The sequence below is a fragment of the Carya illinoinensis genome, chromosome 9 (assembly GCF_018687715.1).
Source record: "Carya illinoinensis cultivar Pawnee chromosome 9, C.illinoinensisPawnee_v1, whole genome shotgun sequence".
NCBI lineage: Eukaryota > Viridiplantae > Streptophyta > Magnoliopsida > Fagales > Juglandaceae > Carya > Carya illinoinensis.
The window spans coordinates 39,005,556-39,029,316 of NC_056760.1; the positions used below are offsets into that span (position 1 = coordinate 39,005,556).

General features: G+C 39.7%; 1 pseudogene; it reads right to left on the reverse strand.

Annotated features, from left to right (window-relative positions):
- Positions 1–335: 335 nt before the first annotated feature.
- LOC122277080 lies at positions 336–23,132 on the reverse strand (annotated as a pseudogene).
- Positions 23,133–23,761: the final 629 nt, after the last annotated feature.

Consider the following 23,761-nt stretch of genomic DNA (forward strand, 5'->3'; position numbering starts at 1 on the left):
CTCCCCATTTTCCTCCTCTCCTTCTTTCCCTCCAACTAGTTGGATTATGGCTAAAGACCCTTTAGTTTCCACTTCTTCTACTTCATCCTCCCCCAAGTTTAATGGAATTAGTACCTCATTAATGCATCCTTAATGGTGTTATATAAGGCACCAATGATTGGACGTCACTTGTAATCTACAGATTAAAAAGATAAATTAAAACAAAAGATTAAAAACGATTTGAAAAGTTGGAACGTTGAGATGAGTTGAATTAAATTGTGAATAGTAGTATTTTGTGAATTCTATTGAGATGAATTTAACTTTTTAAGATTTAAGATTGAGATGGATATAACTTTTTAAGATTGAGGTGGATCAGTTCCGTGATCATACAATCTTGCAAGACCAAAGTTTCCTAATCTACTAATCATTGCACCATCTAGCAAGACATTGCTGGCCTTGACATCTCTGTGCACTACAACTTGCTCCCATTCTTCGTGTAGATATAATAGACCCGATGGTTCCAATTGAGTGTGATCTGGGGTTGGTCGAATAGGTACTTGTCTAGGCTTCGATTGGGCATGTAGTCATATACCAAAAGCAGCACTCCCTTGCACCGACAATAGCCCAAGAGTGAAACTAAATTCCTGTGGCGAAGTTGACCTATACTTGCAATTTTTTCAACAAATTATCTCATTCCTTGTCTTGATTCATGGGAGACTTTCTTCACTGCAATCTCAAATTTAGGGGTAGGTAATACACCTCTATAAACCATACCAAATCCACCAATGCCAAATAGCTATTTATCCTTGAATCCTTTTGTGGCAATATAAAGATCTTTGTATTTGAATATGCGAGGCCCATAGTCAAGGTCCTAGTCTTCTACCAATTCTGCAAGCTTCCTCTTCCATTTTACGACATAAATTGCAGCTGAAATTGCCACCGAGACTAAACCGACAATCATCATAGGTAACTCAATTGTCAATAGATTAGATCTCTTTTTACCTCTAATCCGAGGCAGCATGGGAAGTTGCGAGTGGACAAGTGCTGGAGCCTAGCCCGATCATCTAAAAATCCAACCCAAAACATAATGGTTTGATAGAACAAAGCTAGTCGAGGAAGATAAGCCAACATACATATTGTCGTTAATGATAGGCGAAAGATCAAGAGACAAAGACAATAGCGGGATTTTGGGTTTATGACATTGATGGGAGATAAAGTGACATTGATTTGTTTCTCCACACCAGCATAATCCACCCAAACTTGCATTTGGTGGCCACTAATAAGGCTCATGTTCTTAAACCCACCATTATTATCAGCGAAGTATCCTATAGGAGCAGACTTTTTAGACTTCAGCCCATTTATATCAATCCCAAAACAATTGTCGTTTTAGCAAACTCGCTATTTTCAATTGTATCGAGTACCATGGCAACCGCATGATTGGTTGAATTACCATTGTTGGTCTCATTGAAAAGGCCAAGGTACCGGCTTGGAAGTGCTTCTCAGATCTCTTTTGTTGGAGCAATCATGAAAGCAATCCCATGACCGCTCAAAGTTGGATATTGGGAAATGATGGAGAACACAAAAGTCGCAAAGAAGGAAGAAGAGTTACCATTTAAGGAATTCTTGAAGCTTATAGGATTGGGATAGAAAGCATGACCCTTCTGCTGTTTGGTGTCATTGGGGAGCTTCAAAAGTCCATTAGCAGTGATTTCGGCTATGCCGTAGAGTCGCCGATCTATATCCATTGAAGGTGAAGCTGATATCTTCTAAAGCTACGAAGCCTACCAGTAGACACGACAACAATATTCCAAGCTTCGAAAACATGGCTATATTTTGCATACACCTCTCTCTTCTTCACACGGTTTCTTGTTGAAATCAACCCAAGTGTGTACCGTTTTCTCTCTTGGTTTTATTAGGCACCAACTGCAGCCACCAACCATCTACTCATCCACCGTATTCTTTGTGGCAGCAAATATTGACCAAGAGAGCTCTTGATCAAGCTGCACCGAAAGAGGACTTGAAAATGCATGTCTCTTGTCCCCCATGGTTCTCCTATAAAAGGAGATGAATTCTGAAGATGAAGATCATCCTCACTAAAGTGAGAGATCGGGCAGAGGGCTAAGCGCGAAAATGGGTTCTGGGGAAACCCAGAACGGAGGCCATTTGAGAGAGATAGAGATATGTTGTGAGTGTTTGTAAAATTGTACAAACATATTGAAAAATTGAATTTCCGCTTCAGTGGACGTAGGCAAGTTGCCGAACCACTTAAATACTGTTTCTATCTATTGTGGGTGTGATTTCTGGGCGGCTTGAGGCACAACAAATGGTATCAGAGCTTCGGTTCGTGCTACCCAAAAAATTACAGTTGATCAAAATCAACTTTTGATCACACCACAATGTTCCCCTCATCAAGACGGATCCGTAGCCGCAAACGGCATCGAAAACGGAGGTCGGAGGAGCCCGTACGCGCCCCTGGAAGTCGGAGAGTGCGATGCACGCGCCTCAGTCGCATTGGAGGAAAAGAAGATGAAGTGGGAAACATGCGCCACGCGCCCCCACGCGCGGCTGGAGGAGGAAGACGCGTGAGGGACACGCGTCCACGCGCCCTCACGCGCGGCTGGGGGTTAAAGACGCTTGCAAGGCACGCGCTCACGCGCCCCCACGCGCACTCAGAGGACTTTGGCGCGTGTTGTCCACGTGCCAGATGTGCCTCAGACGCCCTACTATGGCGCGTGTAAGACATGCGCCAGACGATCTGGACCGTCCATTTTTCAGATCTTTGTTGGGCTAGATCTAAGCCATTCAGAGTCCAATTTGAACGATCAAATAGTGCTTTCCAACTATTTGGATCATTCCGGACTCATCCGTAAGGTGGGAATGTCGAGATTTGCCATCGGTACTGTCAATCTGAACTGTCGATGTGTTGCAGATCATTTTGGGCTAGATCTACGCCAGTTGGAGTCTAATTGCAACGATCAAATGGTGATGACAAACTATTTGGATCATTCCAGACTCATCCGTACGGTGGGAATATTGAGATTCGCCATCGGTACTGTTGATCTGAACTGTCAATGTGTTGCAAATCATTTTGGGCTAGATCTACGCTAGTTGGAGTCTAATTGCGATGATCAAATGGTGATGACAAACTATTTGGATCATTCCAGACTCATCCATACGGTGGGAATATTGAAATTCGCCATCGGTACTGTCGATCTGAACTGTCGAGGTGTTGCAGATCATTTTGGGCTAGATCTACGCCGGTTGGAGTTCAATTGTGATGATCAAATGGTGCTGACAAACTATTTGGATCATTCTGAACTCATCTTTACGGTGGAAATGTGGAGATTCGCCATCGGTACTGTCGATCTGAACTGTCGAGGTGTTGCAGATCATTTTGGGCTAGATCTACGCCGATTGGAGTTCAATTGTGATGATCAAATAGTGCTGACAAACTATTTGGATCATTTTGAACTCATCTATACGGTGGGAATGTGGAGATTTGCCATCGGTACTGTCGATCTGAACTGTCGAGGTGTTGGAGATCATTTTGGGCTAGACCAACGCCAATTAGAGTTCAATCGTGATGATCAAATAGTGATGACAAACTATTTGGATCATTCCGGACTCATCGGTACGGTGGGAATGTTGAGATTCGCCATCGGTACATTTGATCTGAACCGTCCACGTGTTGCAAATCAGTTGTGGGCTTGATCGTAGCCAGTTGGAGTCGTGACAGACTCATTTGCTGTGGGCTTGATCGTAGCCAGTTAGAGTCATGATAGACTCATTTGCTATGGGCTTGATCGTAGCCAGTTGGAGTCGTGACAGACTCATTTGTTTTGGGCTTGATCTTAGCAAGTTGGAGTCGTGACGGACTCAATTGTTTTTGGCTTGATCGCAACCAGTTGGAGTCATGCCAGACTCATTGATTTTGGGCTTGATTTAAGCCAGTTGGGATCGTGAAATTTGATGGAGCAAATTTCAGATCATTGGACGATGTTGATTAACTTGTTATATCAGCATGTTTTTTGCAATCATACAACTCATGGAGCATATTGTTATTAAGAGGAGAACCGCATCGGATCTCATTATGGCTTTCTTTGAAAAGCCAGTTGCAAATTACAAAGTGCTGATGAAGCTTTGGTGTGGTAGTGTGGATACGTACAGTCTAAGGAAGTTCTGTCTAGGAGATTGGAAATTTTAAGTGTGTCCATTGTGACCCTCCAATCTTTCCTGGGAACTGACTTAGTGAGGTACTATTCATTTCTATGGTAAATTCATTAAAACAATGTCAGGAAGTAAGGCTTCAAATCTTGTCAGATTTGAGGTGGAGAAACGGTTCAATTTCAGATAAGGCAGAAGGTACTATTGTTGTCCAATAGCATTTGGCGTTGTGGTCAAAAGGTTGGGAGGTCATGAGAATGGCTATGAGTAATTCTGCAGAGAAGTCAAAGTTGAAGTTTCTCAATGTAAGAGATCTTATCCTAGATGAGGAGGTGCGCAGAAGAGATTCTGACAAGATCTCGAGTTGTTGGTCCTGAATGTTGATTGTAAGGACAGAGGCAAGTCAAGATCTAGACAACAGATGACTCGCTAGAAATTGTGGCAGAACAGGCCACAAGAGACTGCTAAAATCAGGAGAAAATTAAGAATGATGCTGTGAATATGGTGACTGAAGAAATACATGGCGTTGCATTTCTTGCAGTGCACAATGCTGTTAAAGACAGATTGAAGGCAGCAGTCATTCAGTAGTGTTTTCTCAAAGGCGTTGAAGGGCAAATCAATCCCTGAAGTCAACAGTGATACTAGCGACTGGTGAAACAGCTAGTACAAGGAGCAGTTTCGGCAAGTGGCTCCAAGTCAGTAAATGGAGATACTGGTATTGATGCTAATGTTGTGTCTCTCTTCATGAAAAAAAGAGACATGTATATCCTCATGGCATGTCGCTAATTCCCAGAGTTGCCATGATAGAGAATGTGTTAATGTTAGCAGGTCCACAAGTTTACACACAGGCATTGGTTTCGCATTAATGCAGAGTGTGTGGTGGAAATTCATATCGATGGCTGATGAACTTCCAGGAGAGCCAAACGTGGAAGTTACACCATAGTTTTCAGCAAGGTTATTTTCGACATGGGCCAAAGTAAAATGCTTGGAATTGGTTTATTCTGAGTGGATATGATTTTATGGTGAATCATGATAGCGGGAGCTATGAAGATCTTCATTGAGGTGGAGATTGTTGCTATTGTTGCCCAATAGCATTTGGCATTGGAAGGTCACGAAGGATTAATTGGTCTTGGCACGGGTTAATTGTCGTGTAAATTAGATGAGAAAGTAAAAGGAACCCAGTTTTACTTTTCTAAAGAAATCTCCCTAGACCACGACATGAAGTACAGGTGTGAGAGATGGAAACAAAACGTCAGATGTTCCAAGGATATCTACACCTAAAGAACTGCCAAGACGATCAGACCTCCATGGTGGTTACTACCTAAAAATGTATCCTGCTGAATGAAGGTAGTGAACTACGGTATGAAGAAAAATCTTGCAAGAAGGGAGATTATGCAAGTCGAAGACTGCACACAAGACGGGTACATGCGACTGAAGACAGCAGCAGGATGGGGGGTCAGTCACCCAGATCAGAGATGGAGACCTTAGCAACAGGTTCTCTGATATGTGTCAAGGTCTGTACGAGACCATTGATTCCCAGTGCAGTGGGAGATGTGTTGCCCTATGTAGATGTGTTGATTAAGGGCACTGTACGTGATGAACTAAAGTTATGCATCACTTTAGTTAGTCTTCTAAGTTGAAGACATGAGCTGTAAAATTGTAAAGATGATAAGGGATCATGCTGGAGATAGAGCTCGGCATGTTGAGAACCAGTCTCCAAGTTGGAGATTGGTGTGATTGTAGGATTGTGGAGCCTGGTTTGAAAGCTGTAAAGGCACCAGGCAGATTGTTCGCTCAGATGTGGCTAGAGCGAATCTCAGTTTGCTCAAGGTGTACATGAGTGCGGACTCATGGACTCGAGCAAAAGAAAGAATCCTAGAGAGTTGAGATTGTGCAGTTAGGCACTTGTAAATCTCCTCTGAAGAAAATCCCTTGCAAGTTTCGTGGATGTAGACGATGCTAATGCATTTGAAGATGCATTTGGAGAAGCATTTGGACATCCATTTGAAGACGTACCTGCAGATGCATTTGATAGCGGATCTCTCATGGCTGACAAGCATTCTAATGAAGGAGTGAAATCATTTGAAGAATGAATCAGTTTGCAAGCAGCCTGGTATGGCACACTTGGGTGGAGGGGGTGATTTTTGAAATCAACCCAAGTGTGCACCATTTTCTCTCTTGGTTTTATTAGGCACCAACTGCAGCCACCAACTATCTACTCATCCACCGTATTCTTTGTGGCAGCAAATATTGACCAAGAGAGCTCTTGATCAAGCTGCACTGAAAGAGGACTTGAAAATGCATGTGTCTTGTCCCCCATGGTTCTCCTATAAAAGGAGATGAATTCTGAAGATGAAGATCATCCTCACTAAGGTGAGAGATCGGGCAGAGGGTTGAACGCGAAAATGGGTTCTGGGGAAACCCAAAACGGAGGCCATTTGAGAGAGATAGAGAGATGTTGTGAGTGTTTGTAAAATTGTACAAACATATTGAAAAATCGAATTTCCGCTTCAGTGGACGTAGGCAAGTTGCCGAACCACTTAAATACTGTCTCTATCTATTGTGGGTGTGATTTCTGGGCAGCTTGAGGCACAACATTTCTTAGTTTCAGTACTTAAATATCAAGTAAATGCAACGTTTGGTTACATAGCCGTCATTACAAGATGAAGAACTTTTGAGTTTTTGCATTCTCACTCACTTTGTGAATTTCCCATAATCACCGTGGAATATCCACTGAAATTCCACCCAAGTTTCCAGGGCCTTCATGAAATACGAAAGAAACAACTAAGAGTTTTACATAATCTCTCATTTTCCTTGACAAAAATAAGGGGATAAGTCTAAATTGATGCATACTGGAGTCTCTTGACAAACCTAAATAATTTTCATTTTCAAACTTGTAAACATATGTGATTGCAAGTAAAACGGTCGTCTACTATTCGTGCTCCCAATAAACTGTGCCATGAATGGGTGGGCCAGTTCTCTGAACCCTTCGATGGATCTCAGGGGTAGCAACCCGTTGCTCCTTTCAACGTCAGGAGACAAGCTCAGCACGTGATCTTGTCCGGAAAACCATTAAGCTCATGCATCTCCATCTAAGGAATTTTAAACATGGCCTCGCGGGGGGGGGGGGGGGGGGGCGCCATGATTTTTACACTAAATGGTAAGTTAGTGCTAGTGAGCTAATTGAGCTGAATTATTACATATTTGATACATTTAGAATCCTTACTTTTTAATTATTTTAAGACATTATTATTAGTTTTAGATTAAAAAATGGTTAAGAAGCATAAATCCTAGTTGCAATTTAAATTGGTTAATAGCATGTTTTATGCTTAATTTTATAACTTGTGATTTAATTAGACAATATTTCCTAACATGCACAACACATTTTTAATATTCTATTCTCCATTTTAATTTATTTTTAGTTTTCTATTTTTTGTGTGTTATTTCTTTTCCTTGTTTTCAGAACTGCTTTTAAATAAAAGTCGAGCCTCTCGATGAGCTGCTGCTTCAGATTGATAATTTACAAGATGTCAATGCTATGCTCTGATTTCAGGAAAAACATTGCTGACTAAGAAAAAGTTGGTACCGCAAGTCCACATAAAAAACACAAGCATGCTGAAATCCAGTTTAAAAAATGACCAGCTGGATTTTGGGCACGCGACACATTTATGGACACGGGATGCAATTTTATAGTTTGGAAGGCAATTTTCTGGCACAAGTGAAGGCAACAGTCATTTTTTGAAAGGCAGCAAAGCTCTTTGGGCACACAACATGCATAAACATGATTTCTGGAACGAATTTTGCCTTTCCTATGTTTAGCGCATAGTGAAAGAAATTAAATATGCAACACATCAGGCTCTTTTCTTGGTTCACGTGGGACACGAACGCAAGCTGTTCTTTGGTTTTTCTATCAGAGAGATATAGCATGGAGCATGCAACACGTGAGCTTATAGATAGAAGATGAATTATGTTGCTATTATGCAGCTGATGTGGAGAGAAACGCTATACACAACCGCGAGATGCCCCCGCTGTGGCCTCGTATCCTACGTGGCATAAAAAACACAACGGCATCGTTTTCTTTTGAGATAGGATTCCTCTGCCATTTCTTTTCTCTTCATTTCTTTCCCTCTTCTTCTTTACCTCTGTAACCTCTCATTCCCTTTGAATTTCCACTGCATTCTCATCCCATCAAGCTCAAAGACAAGCTCGAAGCCTGGCAAAAAAACCTTGAGAAAAACAGAGGAAAGCAAAGGAAAATCTGTTTGGTTGCCGAGAAAACAGAGAAAAATCTGAAAATAATTTGTAATAGCCTGTTTGGTTGCTGAGAAAATAGAAGAAAATCACGCTATAGTCTGCAATGGTCCATAACGGTATGTTTGGTTGCTGAGAAAATAGAGGAAAATCACACATATCCTACAAATATGAGATTCGAGACAACAACTGGTAGATCTCGTGCGTTCGTCGGCTTCGTGTGGTGTCTCCGTGTGCATGTGGTTGGAAAAAAATGGTTGTGGTTTGGCAAAAAAGTGATTAACTTTGCTGAGTTTTGTCGATTATCTATTAATTCGATTGCTTCATTTGTTGAAAATCAAATCGGAAACAAATGGATGAAATAAAAGCAGTGAAATAGAAGGGAGAACGTACGCTTGGGTTTGATGACAAACAGAAAGAAAAAAAATGAGACCCAGAAAGAAAAAAAAAAACATTAGGACATGAAGTCTTAGAAACCAGAAGATGGGTGATTTGGTGGGGAGGAGTTGATGATGGGTGAAGAGAACGCCGAAGATGGTGGGTTTCGATTCTCGAAGTTGGGTGAAGGGATGAAGATGGGGAGAAGACAAAGTGGGTGGCTCGATTTGTTTTGTTGTTCAAATTAGAACGACGTCGTCTAGGGATTATGCCAGGTAGGACCTGAGGCCGCGGTGGGGACGCAGCTGGTTGTCCCTAGCATTTCTCTAAGTTGTCAGCCTTGTGCCGCCAGCGCGCTATTTTCAATAAAGCTAGAGATTGACCTTCTTTAATACCAGAAATGTAAATAACCTGTAAAATATTATAGTAAAAATTGATGATCTCAGTTCGAGTCTTCCCAAACAGTAAGTACACCCCATTCAGAACAAGTACTTTACCCAGAGTCAGAGAAACACCCCTTCCTTCACACGAACCCTTCTTCTAGATCTACCACCACCTTTGTCGACCCAAGTGTTACAAAAGAATATCCTTCGTTATACCCGGTTCCATTGGGCTAAAGTTTCGCTATCCATATGTTCTTCAATTATTCTTTTAAAAGTTTTGCTACAAAGAAGTTTGTGTGCTAGTACACTACTTATAACTGAAAAAAAATAATAAAAAAATAATTTTTTAAATAATTGATTTAAAATTTTTTACATTAGTAATATGTTACGTATGTTAAAAATAAGACTTCTAAATATTTTTTTTTTAAACAAGAATTCATTAATAGTTATAAATGGACATAATAAAATGAGAGTAAACAAAAGAGTATGTGGTATAAAGCGTAATTGAATAACAAATAAATAAATAGAAGTGCATATAATTCTCTCACACTATCATTTGATTTGCAATTACCCAATCTCTCTCTCTCTCTCTTTTTTAAAGGAGGGCAGAACCTCAAAAAAACTTTATTGAAAACAACCCCCACTTATTGTAAAGGAAAACCTAACAAAACAAACTATAAACCACACTTGCAACAAAACTCCACTCAAACATTATTTCCTAAAGCAAGGCAAGCCAAGGTAATCCATTCTAATCAAACCTCTCAAACGGATGGACAAATTATCTATACCAATGTATGTACAATTCCATCCCTCCTCCCCCTGCCTTGCTAAAAGATCCATCACTTTATTACCTTCTCTAAACTGATGTGAAAACGCGTACTCAATGTCCTGAATAACCTTAATAAGCTCTTCCCAAAAATCCCATAAATACCAAAGTGTACAAGAAAATTTTTCCAACCACTTTACCAACAACATCGAATCACACTCAGTCTCCAACTTCCTTACGTCCAGGTCCCTACAAAGTAATAAACCAAGAAATAAAGCACAAAGCTCCTCTTCATTATTAATACCATGATCAAACTTTGCTGAAAAACCTACCACAACTCTTTCCCTATCAATACACACCACTCTACCATCCTCACAGCTGCCCGAGTTACCTCTACAAGAGCCATCAAAATTTAACTTGAACCAACCTTCTCTTGGCCTCCTCCAAAAATTCGTAAGCAAAATCGGAACCTCAAGTTCCTTAAGGATAGCACTGTCTAAGCAAGAAACAAACCCATCTTTCAGCATCTTCTCGGAAATTAATCTCAAACAGGTTTTAATGAACAACCATATACTATCCATTGAATCACATCTCCCTTCCATCCTAACTAAATACCACCACTTCCATAACTTCCAAGACATTAAAACTAGCATCAACCTAATCAGCACTCCCTTTTGGGCAGACTTCTTGGCACACCGAAACTAGTAACAAACCTGTCCCCACCAGCTCGAAATCTCTGTGCAATTTACCCCTAATGCCACCAATGCCCTCTTCCATATTTCTTTGGCTATATCTCCTGAATTTAAAACATGATCCCGATCCTCTCTTGCACCCAAACCACAACAATTGCAGCGAGAGACTAAAGGAATACTCACGGACTGTACATGCTCATCAATTGGGAGGCAGTTAAACCTTGCTTTCCACATGCAAATCGAAGCTTTTTTCAATAGAAGATTATTCCATATCCATTCCATACCTTCCAACTTAGGCCCCTTCACTCATATCGTATCCCATGCCAACAACGAGGAGAATTTGCCATCACGACTTGGCTGCTAGACTAACAATATTTTCCTTCACGTCTACACGGAACTGCAGCAACAATATTCCTTGCCTGATTGCAACTAACCAAGCTTTCTAGCAACAACTCATCCTAAACATTTTCAACCCAACAATCTCTAATTTTTAATTGTGGACAAGAGACCATTAAATTCGAAATAGCCAAAGGTCCATTTGACAACTACTTATCAAACCAGAATGAAACATTCCCATCTTGCACCTTAATAGACAAATTTTCCAGAACTTCCGGCACCACCTTGGAGATTGATTTCCAAATCCTTGAATCACCACTCTTCACTTCGGGTATCAAGACATTTCCCCCCTTCCAGTATTTTGCTTTAAAGAAACTTGCCCACAAATTATTAGTGGACAAAAGTCTCCAAGCAAATTTGATGTGCATGGCTTTTTGAACATCTGCAAAATTTCTAACACCTATCCCCTCCCCCCCCCCCCCCCCCTCCAACATTGGCTTACACATATGTGGCCATGAAACCCATTTCCTTTTAGACTCTCCTCAAAAGAAATTTGATAAAATAGAATTTAGCTTATTCAACACTATCTTTGGAACATCCAACACTGCTAACAAATGCGTCTCCATACAAGAAAGAACAGATTTAATATGATACTCCATATTTACGTGTATTTTAACTAACTAACTATTGCATTTCTTAGGGTTATGAGCTTTCTTGTTTTAAATTTTAGATGATTTATGTAGTATTATTTTACAACTTTTAACTGTGAAATTTAATTCGATGTGTTTTATTGTTATTAAAATATTTTTTATTATTTAAAATGCTCTTTGTTTTAAATTATGTTATTGTTGGATTCTATCATTTTATTTTAATTAGTCATTTTGTTTAAATTAGTTTTATTTAAAATTTTGTTTTGAAATCATTTTCGTTGGATCAATTTTTAGACCCCGAGAGGTAAAGATTGGATCTAATTTCTTCCTCTTTTTCTTTTTCCCTTTTCCCTTTTCTTTTTCTTCCCTTTCCCCCTTTTCTTCTTCTCCCTTTGTCCCCCAGCCCACGCGAGACACTTCTCTTTCCCCCTCACCATGAGTTTTCTTCTCTCCACCTCAACACCGCCGTGCGCCACCATCCAACGACACCACCCAGCCCACAACCTCCCCCACCCTCCGGTGAACTCATCCACCTTAGCCACCATCCCAAGCCCCCTTCTTCTCTCTCCTAACCATGTAAAGCCCGAGCGGGTTATAAACTTATTACCCGTAGCCCCGCCGTGCACCATCCAATGGCTCCACCATTATCACCATAGCTTCCCCTCTCGCCGGCCATCATCCCCCACAAAGCTCAGCCTCTAACTCTCGGTCGTCCATTCCCACGAAGTCCACCAAGCCTCATGGCTTTTCCTCCAATCCACTGTCGTTGCACCACCACCGGCCCCCATCCCTACACCACGTCATCATCGGCCTTCCAGCAACCTAACCCACCCATTCTTAGCCTCGATCCGCCACCCTTGAAGCCCCTTGAGCTACATCTTCGATTTATGCTTTTTGGCCTTAAACCTCTGTCCATGCCGTCACCCACGGCCAACCACCACCACCATAAGCTTCACCAACACCCTTAAGCCCTTCCCTAGCCGTCCCAAGTCTTCGTTTGTCCCCATTCAAAATTGAGTATTTTGAGACCCACAGTCGTTGCTTGGAAAACTCAGTTCAGCCGCTGCTCCACCACTTTTGGTGTGACCTTTGATCTTCCAGAGTTCCTTTTAGCACTGAAAGTAATTTCCAAATAACCTTTTGAGGTTTAAATATATTTTACATTTACAAGTCTTTGTGATCTGGTTAGTTGTGCTGGATTGAGTTTGAGGAGTTTGGGGGTTGGTTGGATTTGAGGATGGAGTTGATATGTGTGATTGGATTATGTTTGGAATTGTTGGTTGTTGAATAATTGTGCCATGTCATGCATTGCATAATTCCACCTTCAGACATGAGGACAGTATATTATTCTCCTCCTGTGAGATGACCGGTTGAATTAACTCAGATAAATTAGGCTCTTCCTCCACCTAATTATACTCCAAAAACTTCTTAAAATACTCAACCACTCCCTCATGCACTTCTTCTGAACTCTTAAGCCAGTTGCCATATTGAAGCTTCATTTTGTGTACCAAATTTTTACGTTTACAACTCAGTGTCCAGAAAAGTTGAGCCAAAGCTTCCCCATGTGAAAGCAAATTCTGATTTGCTTGTTCTGGAAGAAGAACCTCTTCCTGATGAGACCACACATCTAGTTCAGCCTTTGTAACAAGATAATCTTCTTCATCCTCATCATTAAACTCATATTGCAACCTGACCTCTAACCTAGCCAACCTCTCCTCCAAATGAACAGTTTGATTTTGAATATTATCGAATACTTCATGATTCCAAACCAGGAGTACAGACTTCAAATATTTTAATTTCCTGGCTAACCGCAACATACCATGATCCTCAATCTCATCCTCCCACGCCACGACAATATAACTCAAGAAAGAATTAGGTGTCACCCACATTTGTTGAAATTTGAACACCAAAAACCCATAGGAACTACTAACCATGTCCAATCGAATCAAAATTGAGGCATGATCCAAAGTACTACGAGAAAGATACTACATGTATGCATTCAGAAAAAAATCTAGAAAAATGGCATTGACCAAAGACCGGTCCAGTTAAGACCATCTACGAGCCAAACCCTCATGTCCATTAGACCAAGAGAACTGATTACCTTCATACCTCAACTTCATTAGACCTACAAACTCAATTGATTCATTAAACTCCTCCATAGCAGCAACCGGTCTAGGATGTCCTCCCCCCTCTCTGAATCATATCTAATAACATTGAAATCACCAACAATTATCCAAGGCATAACATCAGCTACACCTACTGCAAGAGAATGCCATAGCTCCCTCCCCTCAATGGGCGAACATTTAGCATAAACCAGAGAAATACAAACACTTTTATGACCTTCAGACATGAGTATAGTAATATGTTGCTTTGAAACATCTAAAATAGAGACCTGAGTCCTTGATGCCCACATAACCCATATCTTTCCACCCACCTCTTCATTTGAAACACTACCAACCATATTTAACCTACTCTGCAAAACACTCACACGACTCGACAGTAAAAAAGGCTCTGCAACGGCAATGATACCTGGCAAATTCTTCCTAACTAAAGAACTCAATCTCTTTTGGGACGTAGTAACACCCTTCAAATTCCAAAATAAAATGTGTTGCATCACAAATTAATTTTTAGGGGCTTGCTCACTGTCCTTGTCGAGATCCGCACCTTCAGTTTTAAGTACATGTTTTCAAATTATGCCCTTGCATGCAACAGCGAGAACACAATGCTGGGAGAGTTTCAAACACCACAGACTGTAACCAACTCGAAGACTGGTTAGGAACACCAATCCAAAACTCTTCCGTAGGTGCCTTAGAAATATCCATCTTCATGCAAACTCATGCACCATCAGTTTTCGTAACACATTGAGTACAATTAACCCATCGAATAAACTGCCCCAATGGTAACGTAATATTCCTCAAGAAAGATTCATGGTAATAATTCAGAGGAAGCCCAAGTAAAAAAAATCCAAATCAGAACCAAGGATGGTTCTTGATCCTCAACATAGTCTAGAGACCAATGAAACACACGATATGGAACACCGTCGATTTTAGAAGCCTCACGGGAAAAGCCTTTAATAAAATCCTCTTCATTAGACAACCTTACAAAGACCAATCTAGGATTTGCCATTGCCGAAATCACCAGTTGAATAGCCAACCCACCAATGACGCCAACAGAAGGCTCTAATATTATCCAGTGATGGCCGCCTATGTAGAAACTTCAATACTGATGAGAACTTGAAAGGCTGAGCAAAATGCTCAATCTACATCTTCGTAAAGGAGACATATGGCACTCCTTCAAAAACCTTCAAAGGACACAGAGGCACCTCCACCTTAAGGATGGGTAGAGTATGACTGTTCATCTGGGAACCTGGGTATACTCAATCCGGAACCCAGGTTTCAAACCCGGGCTGGAACCTGGCCTGGGTGAAATAGTTTAGAGGAGTGAAATCTTCTAATAGCAAGTTGAAAAAGATTATGAAAGTACATAAGCTGAAGATGTTTGTGATTGCGGAACCTTTTTTACGTGATGAACAATTGGATGATGTTAAAAAAATGCTTGATTTTGATTATGGGTTTTCAAATGGTGCGTGGAATGGGAAATTGTGGATATTGTGGATGAATGATGTTAATGTAAGCATGGTTAGTTGTGGAAGTCAGCAAATTTCTATTCTTGTGGCTGATGGTGGGATGAAGTGTAAAATTTCTTTTGTGTATGCCAAATGTTTATATGAGCAACAACTGGTGTTGTGGGAACTTTCCAGGGAAAGCAATTCTAATGAACCTTGGTTAGTAACAGGGGATTTTAATATTATAGCGAATGATGGGGAGAGACGTGGTGGTAGGCCACGACCTGTGATGGCCACGGAGGAGTTTAATTCTTGGACACATAATTGTGGATTAATGGAATTAAAATTCTTGGGTAAGAGTTATTCATGGTGTAATGGGCATGCTGGTAATACACAGAGTTAGGCTCGTTTGGATCGTTCCTTGGTAGATCAAAATTTTTTTGATGCATTTCCAGATTCAGTTATGTGATATTTGCCTCATACGTCATCGGATCATGCTCCTATGGTCATTTCGTTGGTGAAAAATGTTGAACGCTATGGGCCGTCACCATTCCATTTTCAGCAAATGTGGGTGGATCATGTTGATTTTGCTAGATGTGTTCATGAGGCTTGGGATCAAACTGATGTCGGTGGTGCTCTCATGAAACTGGTGGCAAAATTAAAAAGGGTGAGAGTAGCTTTAAAAGGATGGAATAAGGTAGTTTTTGGGTGGACGAGTGGGCACATTCAGGAGTTGGAGGATCGCATAGAGAGGCTGGATGAGCAGTTGCAAGTGAGGTATGAAGAAGAAGTGGAGCTTGACCTGTTGGCTTCAAAGATGGAACTGGATACCTGGACTCATCGTGAAGAAATTCGGTTGGCTCAGTGTGCTAAAGTTAGATGGTGGAAGCATGGTGATAAAAATTCCCGGTATTTTCATGCTATTCTCAATAAAAGGAAGCAAACAAGGATTATGGAGATGAGTTTGACTAATGGTACTACGTTAAAGACACCGCAAGAAATTCATGATGGTGCCGTGAAATATTTCATGGATTTTTTGGGACAATCTACTAGTGTAGTACTTCTGGATTTGGGGGATTTAGTTTCTAATGTGATTTCGGATGAGGATAATTTGAGGCTTTGTTCTTTGCTTACAGAAGAAGAGGTGAAACAAGCAGTCTTCAGTATTCCTATAGAGAGTAGTCCAAGCTCGGATGGATTTGGTTCAGGTTTCTATCGTTCTTGTTGGGATATTGTGCATGTGGAGGTGGTGGAGGCTGTATGGGATTTTTTTAAGGGAGTTCCTCTCCCTAGATTCTATACGGCTTCTTTTGTTGTGCTTATTCCAAAAATGGCTCAGCTGACGGGATTTGATAAGTTCCATCCTATCAATTTATGTTCCATTTTTTACAAAACCTGCACTAAGGTTTTGGTGGCAAGGCTTGCCCCTTTATTGCTTGCTTTGATCTCCTCTGAACAGTGTGCATTTATTCAAGGTAGAAGTATTTTCGATAATATCAGTCTCACACAAGAGATTGTGCATTCTCTTAACAAAAAGGCGTTGGGTGGTAATGTTATTTTGAAACTTGATATGGCCAAGGCTTATGATAGAGTGGAGTGGGAGTTTTTGTTACATGTGTTGGCAGGCTTTGGTTTTTCCCCTTCTGTTAATGCTATGATTAAAAATTGTATTGTTTCGCCTTGGTATTCAGTCATGATGAATGGGACGTCTCGAGATTTCTTTCAAGGAGGTCGTGATTTGCGACAGGGGGATCCATTATCTCCATATCTTTTTATCATTATGGAGGAAGTTTTTTCTCGATTACTAAAGAAAAATTTTTTGTGTGGCAATATTAAGAGTTTCTCGCATCCGAGAGGTGTGCCTCTTGTTTCTCACCTTCTTAATGCAGATGGTGTAGTTATTTTCACTAATGGAAGGAAAAAGTCGATGCGAGAATTGATGAAGGTTATTGAGACTTATGAGTCTTGGTCCAGGCAGCGAGTGAGCAAGGAGAAGACGTCAATATATTTTGCGAAGTAATTCTCTATAAGGCAGAAGAGGGATCTTATCAATATCACTGGTTTTATAGAAGGTAATTTTCCTTTTACCTATCTTGGTGCACTGATTGTTACTGGAAGGCTTACTAATTTACATTTAGATCCTATTCTTAATCGGGTGAGGAATAAGCTTGGGGGGTGGAAATTAAAGTGTCTCTCTGTTGGGGGCAAATTGATTTTGTTGAAGCATGTTTTGTCGAGTATGCCTATTCATATTATGTCTATCCTTCAATTGCCAAAAGGGATTTTGAAAATTCTAAACAGGCTTCTCAGTTCATTTTTTTGGGGTGAAAAAGATGGAAAGGAAAAAAAGAAATGGGTGGGATGGAAGTCGATGTGTAAGCCGACTGAAGAGGGGGGAATTGGCCTTCGTGATTTTGATGACGTTCAAACTTCTCTACACATGAAATTTGCATGGAAAATTATGACTGGGAGTGATCTTTGGTCACAATTTTTTCGTGCTAAATATGTTGGGGATAACCATGTCTCCTTAATAGACCCTAAAAAGGGTTCAAGATTTTTGAAAATGGTGGTTAAATGTAGTCCAACATTGTTAGATAATTTGAAATGGAGAGTCTGGGATGGGAATATTTCTTTTTGGTGGGATAACTGGTTAAATGAAGGTCCTCTTACTAATTCTTATACAGTGATTGATGAGCCAAAGATGATGTTGGTTGATGTTAGAGTTGAAAATGGTTGGGATATTGAAGTTTTGGAAAGATTAGTGGGAACACAAAAAACGGAGGAGATTTGTAGTTTTTTGGGTGCTCAAAAAGATGGACAGGATTTACTTGTTTGGATTCATAATAAAGATGGATGTTTTACTACTAAAAGTGCATGGCAGTGTGTTCGGGTTAATGCACCAATGGTGCCTTGGGCTAAGTGGGTATGGCATGAAGCTCTACCAAAACAAAATCTCCATTTTAATGTGGAAGGCTTTTCATAACAATTTAAGTGTTGATGATAGGTTGAGGAGAATGGGTATACCTATTACTTCCAAGTGTAATTGTTGTGACCGAGGAGTCTATGAAGATTTAAACCACGTTCTTGTTGCAGGTGATGTGGCTTCTGAGATTTGGAAGAGGTTTTCTCTTATCTTGGGAATTCCTTATGATCCAAATAAACGATGGTTTGAATTGGTGTTAATGTGGTTTAGACGGGTGATTGAGCTGAAATATTGCATGTTTTAGCTATTTAAAACCAATGTATTTTAAATTCTTTGTGATACTATTATTGGTTTTAGATGGAAAAAAGGTTAATAAGCATAAATACGAGTTGTGATTTTTAATTGATTGATATCATGTTTATGCTTAATTTTATTACTATGATTTAATTGAACAATATTTCCTCACATATATAATCTATTTTTTTATAATCTAGTTTTTTTTTTTTAATTTGTATTTGAGTGCTATTTTTATCTCTTATTTTCAGTTCAAATAAAATTCACATGAAGGAAGCGGTGTACTTCAGCAGCTAAAAAAGAAAAGATGAAGATTTTTGGTGGAGTGTGAATGTAAGAGGCGGCAGCTTGTTGATAGCTTCGGTTGGTGCAGCTAAAGCGAACTGGAAGTGCTTAATCCTCCAATACTGAAAATGTAGTAGTTGATATTCAAGCAAAATCAAATAAAGTTGATGGCTTCGGTTGTTGGTGCATGAGTTGAATTTATTAGTCGGTTGGTGTGAAAAGAAAGAAAGGAAATCGGTAGACAAAAGGAAATGGGGCTGGCTGAAACGTGAAGGCATGTGGGCTGGAAAAAAATAAAAAAAGAAAGAAAGAGAGGTGTCGTGATTGAGGGGAGTAAAGAGAGAAATCGGTGGAGAGAAAGTGAGGGTGATTCATTGAAGAGAGCACGCTTGACTTTATAAAAAGGGGACGTTGGATTAAGAGAAGAGGGTTGCCATGCATTACTTGGATTGGAGGGAGTTGTACATTGAATCTAAGTGCCGTGCTTGACTTGTGGAGAGTGACAGAGTTGGTGGTGATTATTTGTGAGAAGTCGGTTGGAGTGAATTGGGATTGGAGGAGTTTGGCACCGACTTGAGGCAGCTGTATATATATATATATATATATATATATATATATTGCTAGACGGAAGAGATATGGAGGGAGGGTGAGAAGAGAATGGTGCAGGCGAGAGAGATAATTTTGATTGGGTGAGTGGAAGAGTCAGTGGGTGCAGGGAATTTGCAGGAGGGTCGGTGCTGTTTTTGAAAGGAGTCAGTTGGTGGGGAGTTTCCAGAAATAGAGAGGGTGAGAAGAGAGGGTACGTGTAGGAGTTGAGAGGGGGACGTGTATCTGATGATTGATGATTTGTAGGAGGGTGAGTAGAGAGGTAGACGTGTAGGTGGTGATTTGCTAGAGTGATTTACGTGGGCTCTCATTAAAGAAAAGAAGTCGAGAGATGGAGAGGGAGCCATGATTGGGTGAGTGAAAGAAAGTAGTCGGTGGTCATGTATTATGTAAAGGGGGATGGGATTAAGGAGTGAATCGGTCATTTGTCAAAAGGGAGAAGTCGGCTGGAGCTGGGAATATCGTTTCCAAAGGAAAAAGATTGGGATTAGTTTGATTGCGTGGGATTTATTCCTCTGTATCAACTAGATTCCAAATTTTGTTATTTCTAAATTGTTGCTTAGTATTTCTTATATTTTATTTTAGTTTTCTAATAAAGAATATTTATGTGATTTCTATAGTACTTGTAATGAATATGTTTGGTTAAATTTTCATACAAAGGTTAGAGGTGAAGTTTAATGATTTAAATATTTTTTTTGGATCCACGTAAAATTTATTCTGCGAGTTTGATCGATTGAAGGATTTTATTATTGGATATTTTGATTATCTATATATTTATCTTGATTCATTGTGATTTTCGAATACAGTGAATGCTTGAGGAATCCCTATAATATTCAAATAGATTTGTGAATGTTTTAATCATCAATCGTTCACACTCAATCATAAGCGACTATTTTTCTTGATCTTAAATGTTAAATTTTCCAATTAAACGGAATCATTATTCTAGTTTAATTGAAATAAATCAATCAGAAACAATATCATACATTATTAGACGGATCCTCGAAACCTTAGTCTTTCTTTTTATCAATTCATTTTATCATTTTAGTTTGATTCATTTATTTTATAAGTCTTCATCTTTATATTCGATTATACGTTTCTTTTAGTAATTTCGTTTCATTGTCTGAATTTATTTTCTTTATCACAAAAGTCAATCACTGTGGATTCGATCCTGTAAGATACTACAACACCTGTATACTTGCAGGTAAAACTGTACTAAATTTTTGGTTCATTAATTTGAATCAAAGTTTACGTGCAACAACGGGCGTTTACCAAATCCCAGGTGGGTAATATTTTGGGCCTTATTCCTTCTATTATTGTTTGGAAATTGTGGCAATGCAGGTGTAAGGCACGGATGGAAGGTAAATCCATATCAACCGAAGAGATTTGGAGGTCTATTTGTGTGTGGCTAAGAAAAGTGCAAAATTCCTTAACAAAAGTTACAAAGATTGGTTTTGCTGATGAGGAAAGGTTGAGGGATTTGAACATACCAGTTTTACCTATTAAAAAGGTGCAGGTTAAATTGGTTTGTTGGGAAAAGCCTTAAAATGGTTGTAGCCTCGGTAATCCAGGAAGTTCAGGTGCGGGGGGTATTATTCAGGATTTGCAGGGCAATATGGTGCTGTCCTTTTCGTGCTCTCTTGGGGTGGGCTCTAATAACCATGCTGAATTGAAATCATTGTTAATTGGGTTGAAATATTGCCGAGTGTTGGGTCTACATCAGGTGGACATTGAGTCTGATTCCATGATTTGTGTATCTTGAGTTCAGAAGAAACATTGTGGAGTTTGGTATTTGGAAGATTTTTGGGAGGAGGCTATGAGACTGTACGAAGGTGGGGATTTTGTTATTAACCATGTTTATAGAGAAGGAAATGCACCGACTGATTTTTTTAGCTAAAATTAGAGCTCAAGGCTCAACCTTGGTTTGGCGATCTTTGTTACATGTTCCAAATTTTCTTAGAGGTTTGATTCGCATGGATAAATTGCCTTGCCTTATGTTAGAGGTAATTAAGTTGTTTAGAGGTCATTAAGTTGTTTTATGGCTTAAAGGTTTGTTCTTGTTGGTAGGGAGATTTATTTTAAGGCATGTATTTTTTATTCTATCTTTATTGGTTCTTATGTAATTTTGGTATTCCTCCGCCAGAAGTGAGGATTTTTTCTTAATAAATTTGGGAAGGGGTCAGTCTTGGACATGTGGCCCTAACTCTTCTTAAAAAAAAATAAAAATAAATAAACAAATAAATAAAAATAAAAAATAACCACACAATGATGCACATACTCAACAAAAAGATTCAACAGAGTAGATTGGGCAATAGGGACCTGATCTATAGGATCAACTCATCAGAACAACATGAGAAAAATGAATAAATTTAACTAGAATAGCGTCTTGGATGAAACTTCAACCAATAAACAGATTTCTTGGAGGACCTTGCATTCAAAAGGCATTAAATTGATGAGTCAGGCCAGATCTAATACAAAATAATCATAGATCTCTAACCCACCGAATCCAAAATTAATCCTAAGATTCAAATTCCACCAAACTCTAAAACCCATCACAATCGAATACTCTTCAAAATGTAAAAACTCTGTTTTTACATTGATGGTGCTGTATAAACATCCACTAAAAATAAATTTGTGTTTTTTTTTTTTTTTTATATAAATGTAAGGGAAAAAACCATTATACATAAACTCTGAATCTTTCATCCAAGTTACATCTGTCATTGCTCAAATTTCAGTGGGATCATTTGTTCATAACAGATACAACTTTGATATAAAAAGTTATTGAAACAGGATCTTACAGTTTCATTAGGAACAACTGCATATCTCACTGACGGTGAGACCCAAGTTTTGCCCATCCAAAGAAACATTTACAACAGATTCAAAAATCAAGAAAAATATTGTTGATTTACAAACCAAAAAGAAGTATTTACAACAGAGAGAACAAACATACTCATAAAAATATTACAGATCTAACCCATAAAAATATTCCTCAAATATTCTCATCAAAACAAACCCAAAATCAACAAAGAGGGAAATACACAAACAAAGAGAATAAGACATACCCGTGGATGAAAACGATGGCACAAGGATAAAAACGATGCTTTGATCGGCAAAGGAGGCTAGGGTTTCGGCGTGAGAGAGAGAGAGAGAGAGAGAGAGAGAGAGAGAGAGAGAGAGAGAGAGAGAGAGAGAGAGAGAAGAGAGAGTGAGACGAGGACAAAAACAGAGCCACAAAATAGAGACGACGGCACGAGGATGAAGACGACACTTTGATCAGTAGAGTAAGCTAGGTTTCAGCGAGAGAGTGAGCAAGATGAAGTGAGGGGGGCGGAAGCTTGAAGATAATGAAAACCTAATGAACACGAGAGAGTTGAAAACTTAAAACTCTGGTTTTTACATAAACTCGGGTATCGAATTTTAAAAGCTGTACCCGGGTTAGACAATCCGTATCCGGACCAGACAGATCCAGGTTCTGCAATAAGGGTTTCAGACTGGATTGAATCCGGGTTTCGGGTTCCTAACCGGGCCAGATTTAAATCCAGCCCAGTTGAACAATCCTAGGGTAGAGGTGTTTATGCCACCAAGTCAGAGTACGAGCGGGGACTAGCTGGGGCACTCACGGCAACCCCAGCGGCATCCATGCGACAGAAACTCAAAGAGAGAAAACCCTAGCAAAGCCCTCAAGGATATGTCACACCAAGAGGCAGCGCCGTCTAGGCTTAGATTCGCCGATCTAAATCCATTGAAGGTGAAGCTGATATCTTCTGAAGCTACGAAGCCTACCAGCAGAGACAACAATATTCCAAGCTTCAAAAACATGGCTATATTTTGCATACACCTCTCTCTTCCTCACACGGTTTCTTAGTTTCAAGTAAATGCAGCGTTTGGTTACATATCCGTCATTTCAAGATGAAGAAGTTTTGAGTTTTTGCATTCTCACCCACTTTGTGAATTTCCCATAATCACCGTGGAATATCCACTTAAATTCCACCCAAGTTTCTACGGCCCGGGCCCCCATGAAATACGAAAGAAACAACAAAAATTTATACACAGAATCTCTCATCTCCACGACAAAATAGGGGGATAAGTCTAGATTTATGCATATTTGGAGTCGCATGACAAATCTAAATAATTTGCATTTTCAAACTTGGATACATGTGTGATTGCAATTAATATGGTCTATGGTCTCTGTATGATGAATGGACAGTTATATCAAAGTGCAGCAGCCGTGGGATCATCTTAGCTGCCATTCTCTAACGCGTGGGAAGACTTCAAATGTGTCAATTTTAGACAATTTTGATGTGGACAGTGGAAAGCAAAAATCCAGTGCCCAACTGCCCGTTACTCTTCTAGACCGGTGGTGGACCGGCCTTTTTTTTTTCGCTACTAATCATATCTTTTGACACGTAGAACATACTTTTATTTATTTATTTTTTAAATATAATTTTATTTATTTAGTATTTAATGAATAGGCAGGTACTTAAAACATATC